This window comes from Pteropus alecto, unplaced genomic scaffold, assembly GCF_000325575.1.
Source record: "Pteropus alecto unplaced genomic scaffold, ASM32557v1 scaffold147, whole genome shotgun sequence".
Lineage (NCBI taxonomy): Eukaryota > Metazoa > Chordata > Mammalia > Chiroptera > Pteropodidae > Pteropus > Pteropus alecto.
The window spans coordinates 896,401-909,006 of record NW_006440648.1 but is presented as its reverse complement, the minus strand read 5'-3'; positions in this window follow the sequence as shown (position 1 = coordinate 909,006).

The following is a 12,606-nucleotide window of genomic DNA, read 5'->3' as shown; positions in this document are numbered from 1 at the left end:
AGATTGCTTGTCTCCATTTTGTTTAGTTCTTTTTGCTGGAGCTTTGTTCTGTTTCATTTGGGGCATGTTTCTTTATCTCCCCATTATGGCTACCTCCCTGTGTTTGTTTCTATGTATTAGGTAGAGATCATAAGTATCCCAGTCTTTGTAGAGTGGCCTTATGTAGTAGATGTCCAGAGGAGTCCACTGGTGTAGTTTTCCCTGGTCACCTGAGCCAGGTGCTGCAGTTTGTCTCTTGTATTGGTTGTGTATACCCTCCTGTTAGTTTGGCCTCAGTTGCTGTTCGCACATCAGTGAGGGGGATTGATTCTTGGTAATAGGTTTTTGGGAGTGGTCAGTGAGGGACTGATCCTAGAGAGTAGTGTTCACTTTAGCAGGGCTCTTCTGGACTTTAAATGTGTTTTCCTGAAATGCAGCCCTGTGTCAAGGGTGACTACCAGGCATATCAGCTTTAGAGCCTCCTGAGAGGGATCCCACCACAGGCTAAGTTCAGCTAGAGGCCATCTAGCAAGAGTCATCAAGCAATCCACAGATTGCTGCCACTTGTTCTGGACTTAGAAATGCCTCAAGATCCCAAACTGGAAATGGTGGCTGGCTGCCAATAGTGCCAGGCTTTGGGCTGCTTAAGAGGTATGGGACATTCTGAGGCTATATGCTGCTTGCTTTGGTTTTGTGAACCTTTGACATATTTTAGGAAAGTTAACAGCAAGAGCCAAGACAGTCTTTTTTATAGAAAAGCCACAAGAGGTGGTTTGTGTGGGCTTGCAAGTTGGGAGGGGTGGGATCTCTCGGAATCACCCAGGCAGGGCATATATGGTGCCCTCCTGCATCTGAACAACAGAATGAGGAAGGGCTTGACAAAGGAACAATGGATTCTGCCAGCACTTCTGTCTGGGAGAAAGCTGCTCCTCCAGCCCTTGCCCTGAAGCCAGACCACTCAGTTCCTCCTCATATGTCCTTGATTCTTTTAGAGCAGTTACCCCAGTGCTGGAGCTCAGAGTGAGTGAGTTCATCTGCAAGTAAATTCATGTGTGGGCCCTTTAAGAGGAATATCTGAGACTCCTACAGTCCTCCATTTTACTTAGCCACAATCTCCACTGGGACCAGACTGCTTCTTGTCTCTGTCCCTTTCTCTAATCTTGATATGGCCTCTTATGTATGTCCCCAGTTGTAAGACTTCTGTTCAGCCAGACCTCAAGTGACTCCCAATGATAGTTATTCTGTAATTCAGTTGCAATTTCAATGTGGTCATGAGAGGAGGTGAGCACCTCCTATGTCATATTGACTGGAAGTTCTCTGTGTGTGTTTTAAAAAATTATTTTATTTTATTTTTTCAAATTATCACACTGTAAAATGTATTTTTTTGCATAGTTATACGAAGTTTTACAAATGTATAGATTAGTGCAACCATCACCATAATCAGGATATGGAACTGTTTTATCACATCACTACTATGGCCCCAAATCTTGGCAACTACTGATCTATTTTTCATCAGTATATTTTTTTCAATTTGAAAATGATATATAAGTAAAATTATAGCATATCTTGTGATCTATCTAAGTTGTTGCATGCATCAGTAGTTCATTAAATTTAATTGTATGGATGTGCCATGGTTCGTTTTATCTATTCATCAGTTGAAGGTATTTGGATTGTTTCTAGCTTTTGTAAAATATGTATAGAAGTGCCATAACCATTTACATAAAGGTTTTTTAGTGAACATAAGCTCTTAATTTTTTTAGGTTAGATACCCAGCAGATAGATTGCTGGGTCATATGGGAAGTATAAGTCTAAATTTGGAAGAAACTGTCAAGCTATATTCCTGGGTGGCTCCAACTTTTAGCATTCACATTAGCAATGTCTGAGAGTTCCAGTAATTCTACATCATCTTCATCAATTGGTAATTTGTGTGTGTGTATCTGTGTAATTTTAGTCATCCAAATAGGTGTGTGTTGGTATCTTCTATTAGATTGTTTGCATTTTCCTAATAGCTAATGATGTTGAACACTGTCACTGTGCTTATGTGCCATCCTTATAATATTTTGCTTGAAGTCTCAACATCTATTGTTCACTTTATAACTAGGCTCTTTGTTTACTTATTATTGAGTTTTAAGAGTTTTTTATATTCTGGATGCAAATAATATTTCAGATATTTGAGTTGCAAAAATTTATTTCTAGGCTGTAGCTTATTCTTTTCTTCTTTAATAGTGTCTTTAAAGCCAAGAACACAGTGGAGAAAGGAAAGCCTCTTCAATAAATGGTGCTGGGAAAATGGGAAAGCCACCTACAAAAGAATAAAACTAGACTGTTGTCTATCATCGCACACCAAAATTAACTCAAAATGGATTAAGGACCTAAATATAAGACCCGAAACAATAAAATGCATAGAAGAAAACATAGGAACTAAACCAAGTATCTTGGACTTAAAGAGGATTTTATTAAATGAACCTCAAAGGCAAGGGAAGTAAAAGCAATAAATGAATGGGACTACATCAAACTAAAAAGCTTCTGCTCAGCAAAAGAAATCATCAGCAAGGTAAAAAGACAACCATCCGAATGGGAAAATATATTTGCAAACAATGCCTCCAATAAGGGCCTAATGTCCAAAATACACAAAGAACTCATACAATCAATAACAAACAACAACAACAACGACAACAACAACAACAACAACAACAACAACAACAACAACAAAACGATCCAATCAAAAAATGGGTGGAGGACCTGAACAGACACTTCTCCCTAGAGGACATACGGAGAAAAAGGAACCTTTGTATATTGCTGGTTGGACTGCAAATTGGTACAGCCACTATGGAAAATAGTATGGAGGTTCCACAAAAACTAAGAATTGATCTACCATTTGATCCAGCAATCTTTCTACTGGATATTTACCCCAAAGCCTTGAAAACTCATATTTATAAAGATATTTGCACACCAATGTTCATAGCAGCATTATTCACAGTGGCCAGGACATGGAAACAACCTAAGTGTCCGACGATAGATGATTGGCTAAAGAAGCTGTGGTATATATGTACAATGGAATATTACTCATCCATAAGAAGAGATGAAATGCTGTCATTTGCGACAACATGGATGGACCTCTAGATAATCATGCTAAACAAAATAAGCCATAAGTTTAAAATCACATGGTATCACTTATATGTAGGATATAAATCTAAAAGCAACAAATGAGCAGGACAAACAGAAACTCATGGACATGGACTATAGACTAGTGGTTACTAGTGGAGTGGGGGAGGTGGAGGGAGGTAGACAGAGTAAAGGGGGTGTCAAATATAAAGTTTAGGGGAAGAGCGAAGTGGGTAAAGGAGATCAAATATATGGTAGCTGAAGGAAACTGGACTTTGTGTGGTAAACACAAAATAGAATATACAGATGTCAAAGGAATATGTACACCTGAAAATTATATGACTGTATTAACCAATGTTACCCCAATAAACTTAATTTAAAAAAAATTAGTCAATTATGTTTTATTTTTACTGTGGCAAAATTTACATATCATAAAATTTACTATTTTAGCCATTTTTAAGTGTACAGTTCAGTGGCATTAAGTACATTCACATTGTTATGCAACCATCACTACTATACATCTCCAGAACTTTTTCATGATTTCATACTGAAATTGCACCCATTAAACGTTCTCTTCTACCCTTAGTCCCTGGTAAACACTGTACCACTTTCCTGTCTCTATGTATTTGACTATTTTATGTACTCCATATAAATGGCATTATACAGTATTTACTCTTTTGCATATGGCTTATTTCAATTAAAGTAATATCTCCGAGGTTCAACCACATTGCAACATTTATCAGAAATTTATTCCTTTGTAGGGCTGAATAACATTTAGTTGTATATATATATATATCACATTTTTATTGTGGCATAAACACTTGACATGAGATCTACTTCCATAACAAACATTAAGTGCACAATGCAATCCTGTTGACTGTAAGAAGAATGTTGTACAATAGATCTTTAGAACTTATTTTTCATTTTTTTCTTTTTATTTTTTTAATTAAATTTATTGGGGTAACCTTTGATAATAATATTATATAAGTTTTGGGTACATAATTCTATAATACATCATCTGTATACTACATTCTGTTCTCACTACCCAAAGACTCGTCTCCTTCCATCCCTATATATTTGAACTCCTTTAACCTGTTCATCAACCCCACAGCCCCCTTACATTCCAGTAACAAACATATTATTATCTGTATCTACAACTTTGTTCATTCTGTTTTTCATTTGTTCTTTTCTGTTTTATGACAAACATATGTTTTATAAGTGAATTGATATGACTCTTGTACTTTTCTGTCTGATTTATTTCGCTTAGTATGATAATCTCAATATCCAACCATGTTGCAAATGGCAAGATTTCATTCCTTCTTGAGGCTGAGTGGTATTTCATTGTATAGATCCACATCTCCATTATCCAATCATCCATCATAGGACAGTTAGGTTATTTCCATGTTTTGGCTGCCATGAATAATGCTACAATGAACATAGGGAGATATATATCTTTATGAGTAAATGTTTTCAAACTTGGGACCTAGATACCAGAGGAGAAATTGCTGGGTCATATGGTAACTCTATTCTTAATTTTTTGAGGAACCACCATACTGTTTTCCATAGTGGCTGCACCAGTTTCCATTCCCATCGGCAGTGTATGAGAGTCGCTTTTTCTCTACATTCTTTCCAACACTTGATATTTCTTGTCTTATTGATAATAGCCATTCTAGCATTGCGGTTTTGATATGCACTACCCTTGTAGCTAGTGAATTTGAGCATCATTTCATGTATCTTGGTATTTGTATGTTTTTTTTTTGCGGGGGGGAGAGTGTCTGTCAGGTCTTCTGCCCATTTTAAAATTTATTTTTTGTTGTTCAGATGTATGAATTCCTTAGATATTTTGGATAGTAACTCCTTATCAGAGGTATCATATGCAAATATCTTCTCCCATTCTGTTGTTTGCACTTTTGTTTTGTTGATTATTTCTTTTACTGTGCAAAGGCTTTTCCGTTTGATGTAATCCCATTCATTTATTTTTGATTTTATTCCCCTTACCTTTGGAGTAAAATTCACAAAAGCCTCTCTGAGACCAAAATCTGTAAGTTTAGTATCTATGTTTTCTTCTATATATTTTTTTCAGGTCTCATATTTAATACTAATTCATTTTGAGTTAATTTTTGTGTATGATGTTAAATAACAGTCTAATTTCTTCTTTTTTTTTTTTTTTTTTTGCATGTAGCTTTCCAATTTTCCCAACACCATTTATCGAAGAGACTTTCCCTTCTCCATTTTATGTTTTTGGCTCATTTGTCAAAAATTAGTTACCCATATATGTGTGTGTGTGTGTGTGTGTTTTCTGAGATCTTAATTATGTCCCACTGGTCTCTATGTGTGTGTTTTTCTTCAACTATCATATATTTTTTCTTTGATTATGATAGCTTCGTAGTATATTTTGAAGTCAGGGACAGTGATACTTCTGGCTTTGTTCTTTTTTCTAAAGATTGCTTTGGCAATTCTGGATCTTTTTTGGTTTCATACAAATTTGATGATTTTTTGTTCTATTTCTTTGAAAAATGCCATTGGGATTTTGATGAAGATTGCATTAAATCTCTATATCGTCTTAGGTAATATGGCCATTTTAACTATGTTGATTCTTTCTATCTATAAACATCGAATATCTTTTGATTTCTTTGTGTCGACTTCAATTTATTTGAACAATATCTTGCAGTTTTCGAGGTATATATTTTTTACTTCCTTTGTTAAGTTTATTCCAAGGTATTTTATCCTTTTTGATGAAATTGCAAATAAAATTATTTTTTATTTCTTTTTTCTCATATTTTATTGTTACTATACTGGAATGCAACTGATTTTTGTACATATATACTGTGTTCGTTTATTGTTTCTAACACACTTTTGGTGGAGTCCTTAGGATTTTCTCTTTGTAGAATCAGATCATCTTCATAATGTAACAATTTTGACAATGTTAGTTTTGCATTCTCAATTTGGTTGCCTTTTATTTCTTTCTCTTACCCAATTGCTCTGGCTAGGACTTCCTGTACTTTGTTAAGTAACAATGGCAAGAGTGCGCGTCCTTGTCATGTTCCTTATCTTAGAGAAAAAGCTTTTAGTTTTTCACCATTGAATTCAATATTAGCTGAAAATTTGTCATATGTTGCCTTAATTATGTTGTGGTGCTTTCCTTTTATACCCATTTTATTAAGTGTTTTAATCATAAACGGATGTTGCATTTTGTCAAATGTTTTTTCTGCATTTATTGATAATTAAATTATTTTTAAGTTACTTACATTATTATTATTTTATATTATATTCAGGTATATAGTACAATGGTTAGACATTTATATAATTTACTAAGTGATCCCCCCAATTACTCTACCACACGTCTGGCACTATACACAGCTATTACAATACTATTGACTATATTCTCTATGCTGTTCTCTACATCCCCATGACTGTTTTATAAGTAATAATTTTTACTTCTTTATCTCTTCACCTTTTTGATCCAGCCCCACAACCCTCTCCCCCGTGACAATGACAAGCTTGTTCTCTGTATCTGTGAGTCTGTTTTTGTTTAGTTTGTTCATTTCTTTTGTTCCTCAGATTCCACATATAAGTGAAATTATATGCTATTTATCCTTTTCTGTCTGGCTTATTTCACTCAACACAATAACTACTAGACCATCCCTGTTGTTGCAAATGATAGGATTTTATTTTTATGGCTGAATAATATTCTGTTGTATAAATTAACCATAACTTCTTTATCCAATCATCTGTTAATGGGCAAATAGGTTGCTTCCATATGTTATTGTGAATAGCGCTACCATGAACATAGGGGTACAAATTAGTGTTTTGGTTTTCTTTGAATAAATACCTGGAACTGCAGTTCCTGGATCAAAAGGTTGTACTATTTTTAATTTTTTGAGAAACCTCCAAACTGTTTTCCATAGTGACTATATCAATTTGCAATAGATCAACAGTGTATAAGGATTCCCTTTTCTCCACATCCTCACCGACACTTCCTTTTTTTTATTATTATTTATTTATGATAATCATTCTAGCAGGAGTAAAGTGATATCTCATTGTGGTTTTAATTTGCATTTCTCTGATGATTAGTGATATTGAGCATTTTTTCATATGTCTATTGGCCATCTGTAGTTCCTCTTTGGAGAAATATTTATTCAGGTCTTCTTCCTATTTTTAAATTGGATTGTTGTTTTTTTTGTTCTTGAGTTGAGTGAGTTCTTTATAAATTTTGGATATTAACCTCTTGTCAGATGTATCATAGGCAAATATTTCTCCCATTCAGTAGGTTGTATTTTCTTTTTGTTGATGGTTTCCTTTGCTATGCAAAAACTTTTTAGTTTGATGTAGTCCCACTGGTTTAATTTTTCTTTTGTTTCCCTTGTCTGAGGAGATATATCAGAAAAAAATTACTGATAGCAAAAACAGAGAGTTACTGTTTTCTTCTAGAAGTTTTAGGTTTTCAGGTCTTATATTTAAATCCTCGGTTCATTTTGAGATTATTCTTGTATGTGGTGTAAGAAGGTGGTCCAGTTTCATTTGTTTGCATGTATCTGTCCAGTTTTCCAACACCATTTGTTGAAGAGACTGTCTTTACTCAATTGTCTATTTTGCCTCCTTTGTCATAAATTAGATGGCCATATAGGTGTGGATTTATTTCTGTGCTCTCTATTCTGTTCCATTGATTGAAGCATCTTTTCTTTTCTTTTTTTTTATTGCCAGTACCATGCTACTTTCATTACTATAGCCTTATAGCATAGTTTGATATCAAGTAGTATAATATCTTCAACTTTGTTCTTTTTTCTCAATATTGCCATGGCTATTCGGGATCTTTTGTAGTTTCATGTAAATTTTTGGATTCTTTGTTCTAGTGCTCTGAGAAATGCCATTGGTATTTTTATAGAGATTGCATTGAATCTATAGATTGCTTTGGGTAGTATGGCAATTTTAATGATGTTGATTCTTCTTATCTGTGAGTACAGTATATGCTTCAATTTATTTTTATCTTTTTTGACTAAGCATACTTTTTTTTATTTTTAATTGCAGTTGGCATATGATATTATATTAGTTTGAGGTGTACAACATAAAGATTAGACATTAATATTACTTACAAAGTTATATGCCTGATGAATCTATTACAGATCTGACAACATATATAGTTATTACAATTTTGTCAACTATATTCCTTATGCTATAGTTTATAACCCCATAAATATTTGGTAACTACCAATTTTTACTTCTTAATCCTTTCTCCTTTTTCAGCAACTCCCCAACACCCCTCCCATCTTCCATCAAATGTTATCTGTATCTATAAGTTTGTTTCTGTTTTGTTTGTTTGTTTTGTTCTTTAGATTCCACACATAAGTGAAATCATATGGAATTTGTCTTTCTCTGTCTGACTTACTTCACTCAGCACAATACTTTCTATATCTATCCGTGTTGTTGCAGATGGTAAGATCTCATTCTTTTTTGTGGAGAGTAATATTCCATTGTATATATGTACCACCTATTCTTTACCCATTCATCTATTGATGGACACCCAGGTACCCTTTGTATCTTGACTATTGTAAATAATACTGAAATAAACATATGGATTCATATGTCCTTTCAAAGTAATGTTTCCAGTTTCTTTGGATAAATACCCAGAATTAAATAACTGAGTCCTTTTTCTCTTGTTATAGCCTTTGTTTTAAAGTCTACTTGTCCAGTATAAGTATTACTTCCCCAGCTTTTTTTTTAATTCTTGAGCTGACTGACTGTAGGGATTGGCCATGCCCATGGTGTTTGAGCAGCTGTGTTAGGGCTGACCCCATGGAGTATATTTGCCCCAGCAAGCTTGTGTACCAGTTGAGACAACTCTTTGGATGTGCCACTAATGGAGCTAGTCAAGTGGTGCCTTGTTGTGGTCTGACACCAGCCTTCAGGTGTGTTTATTCCGATGCCTGTTGGAGGGACTCCTATGTAGGTCAAGTTTAGCCTTTGTCTTTGATTGCTCAGGGATACCTTGTAGTAGCTACAAGGCAATTAGCAAATGGTTGCTACCTGTGCTGTATCTGGAGTCAAGTGGGAAAGACCATGCTGCAAGCTGAGTTCAGTTACCCCCAGTACTTGGACTGGGGTGATTTAGTAAAAGAATTGGTGTACCTCAAGGCCTAGGGCTGCCTGCAAGCTTCCCGTAAGTCTCCATAGCTAAAAGAGCCTCTGGATGGTACAGCAGTTCGGTGGGGTAGGAATCTAGGGAATCAATAGGGCAAAGTGAGCAGATTTCACTTGGTCAATGCAAAATCATATTTCCTACCCGTGGATGCCAGGCCTTACTGGCCCAAGGTCTGGCTGTTATCCAAGGCCTAGATGATCCAAGGCCTGACTGGTCCAAGGTCTGGCTGTGATCCAGGCCCGTGGCTAGGAATAAGACCCCAGACTTAGAAAATATGTAAACGTAATTCAGCTTATTGTATCACGCATGTGTGGCTGAATGCCATTTTTGTACTCTGCTATGTGAGGAGCCATGCAGTCCCCTAGAGAAAGATGGAGAAAGAGAAGGGGAGAGCAGAAGGGGAGTACAAGAGAGGGGAGCAGAAGAAGTGCACACAAGACTGCGTGCCCCCTGCAATAGACTGCACTCCCCAATATCACTGCACTTCCCAGAAGAAGAGCACTCCTTGCAATAAAGTTGGTGCCTGCCGTTTCTCCTCATGTCTGCCTTTTGTGCATTCGTCCAAATGGGTCTCACGCCATGGAACTTTCTGGGTCAAGTCAGTAATAACCTTGACCCTGACAATTAGCATAGTCAACACAATCGAGCCACACGGCCTCAGCTCTGAAACTATCAGTGCTGAAGCTACAGCTTCCTGTAAATGTTTCAAATTGTAGCTCAGAGTGGGGCTTGTGGCCCACCACCAGAATTCTTTCCCAGTATGCAGGAACCACACATGGGCGGCACAAGCTGAGGGCAGTTGTTTGCTTTCGAATTTGTAGTCCCGGGAAAGCACAAGGTAGGGCTATCTGCCTGGGAATGGGCTTGCCACAGGTAATTTGTGGGTCAGGGGTGTAGGGTCTCAGGGAAACAAGAGGTGAAGTGAGCCAATCCTGTCAGGCCAATGCAGATTCAGAATTGTTGCCAGTGCTGAGCCTGTGACCTCTCTCAAACGTCTCAGATTACAGCAAGGCAAGCTGCTATCCACCTCAGGTTTGCAGACCTCTGCAATCTGCCCAAGAGACGCTGCAACTTGGGCTGCCACCAGTGGCCTGCCACCCAAATTCTCGCCTGAAATGTGTTGGCCACATGCAAGCCACACCAGGTGAGGGCTACTGCCTGCTCACAAATGCGTGGCCCAGGGAAGTACAGGGTGGGACTGGCTGCCTGGCAACGGACTGCCACGGGCGATTTGTAGATTGTATGGGGCAAGATTTCAGGGAGACACGGGGTGGAGTGGGCCAATCTCACCAGGTCAATGTAGTTTCAGAATTGGCAGTGCTGGGGGGAGGTTTCAACACAGGCCAGATGGTGCTCCTCTGTAGACTGCCCCAAAGGGGAGCCTGACAAAGGAAAAATGGTGGCTGTCCTTCCAGCCCTCTCTCTGGCATCACATGACTCAATCGTTGTCCAGTTGTCTCTTGCACCTTCTGAGTTGCTGACACTCCACCAAAACCCCGGGTGAATGTCTGCAAGCAAGTGAATCTGTGTGCATGCCCTTTAAAGGGGGATGGGATGTCTGTGTTTTCGGATTCCTTCCATCTTACTTGGATGATCAGAATCCCCACTGATTTTTACAGTCAGATTTTGTGGAAACTCTTGTTCTTGGGACTGAAACCCTGTACCGAGGAGTCCCTGTTTGGGGCTATGGCCCCTCGTTCCTTCAGTGGGGGGCAAGGAGCCTCTGTAGCTCTGCTCTTTCTCCCAGTGCTCAATAGCCACATGAAATTTGGTGATCAACCCATTTCACATCTCTGCCTCTCCAAGTTGATTGTTTTATAATTTGGTTGTAATTTTAATGCAGTCATAGAAGGAAGTTAATCCCGCTATTACGTAGCCTGTCATCTTGACCAGAAGCCTTGATATGATCAAATGATTTTTATCCCTTATTTTGTTAATATGGTATATAGCATTGATTGACTTACATATGTTGAAACTTCCTTGCTTTCACAGAATAAACCCCACTTGATCATGGTATATTATCTTCCTAATATATTGTTATATTCCATTTGCTAGTATTTTATTTAGGATTTTTGCATCTATATTCATCAGAGATATTGGTCTACAGTTTTTGTGTGCATATTATCCTTACCATGTTTAGGTATTGAGGTAATTTTTGGCCTCATAAAATAATTTAGGAAGTGTTGCCTCTTCAATTTTTTGGAAAAATTTGAGAAAAACAAGTATTGAATCTTTTTTGAATGGTATAATTCACTAGTGAAGACATCTGGTCCTGGAGTATTATTTTTTGGGAGGTTTTTGATAATTTTTTAATTTCCATACTGTTAATTTTTTTACATTTTCTAATTTTATGTGATTTATTCTAGAATGATTATATATATCTAAGAACTTGTTAATTTCTTTTAGGTTATTAAATTTGGTGGAATGTAGTCCTTCATAGTATTATTGTACAATCCTTTCCATTTCTGTGGTATCTGTAGTAACTTGTACTCTCATTTCTGATTTTGTTTATTTGAGGATTTTATCTTTTTTCCTCAGTGAGTCTAGCCAGAAGCTTGTCAATTGCATTAATCATTAAAAACATCAGCTCTTCATTGCATTAATTTTTTCTATACTCTTTCTGTTCTCAATTTCATTTAATTCTGCTCTAATTTTTATTATTCCTTTTCTTCTGCTAACTTTGAGCTTCATTCAGTATTCTTTTTCTAGTATTTTTTTTAAGATATAGTGTCATGTGGTTTATTTAGGATTTTTCTTGTTTCTATTTATTTATTTATTTAATTAGTTAGTTAGTTATTATTTTTATTGTTTATGGTAACAATAGTTAACAAAATCTAATAACTTTCAGCTGTACACTTTAACAGCAAGGTATATATATATATATTTACACTGTGTGTTCACCTCCCATCCTTAGATTTCTTTCCGTCACACATATTTAACCCCCTTTACCACATCTACTGCCCCCGTCCTCCCTACTCTCTGGTAACCACTAGTCTATAGTCGATGTCTGTGAGTCTCTGTTTGTTTGTTCTGTTCATTTGTTGCTTTTAGGTTTATGTCCCACATACAAGTGATATCATGTGATTTTCAACTTTTTTCTGTCTGGCTTATTTAATTTAGCATGATAATCTTGAGGTCCATTCATGTTGTCACAAATGGCAGTCTTTCATCTTTTTTTATGGCTGAGTAATATTCCATTGTATATATGTACCAAAGCTTCTTTAACCAATCATCAATCATAGGATACTTCAGTTGCTTCCATGTCTTGGCTACTGTGAATAATACCGCTATGAACATTGGTGTGCAAATATCTTTTCGAATATGAATTTTCAAGTCTTTGGGGGTAAATACCCAGTAGAGGGATTGATGGATCATATGGTAGG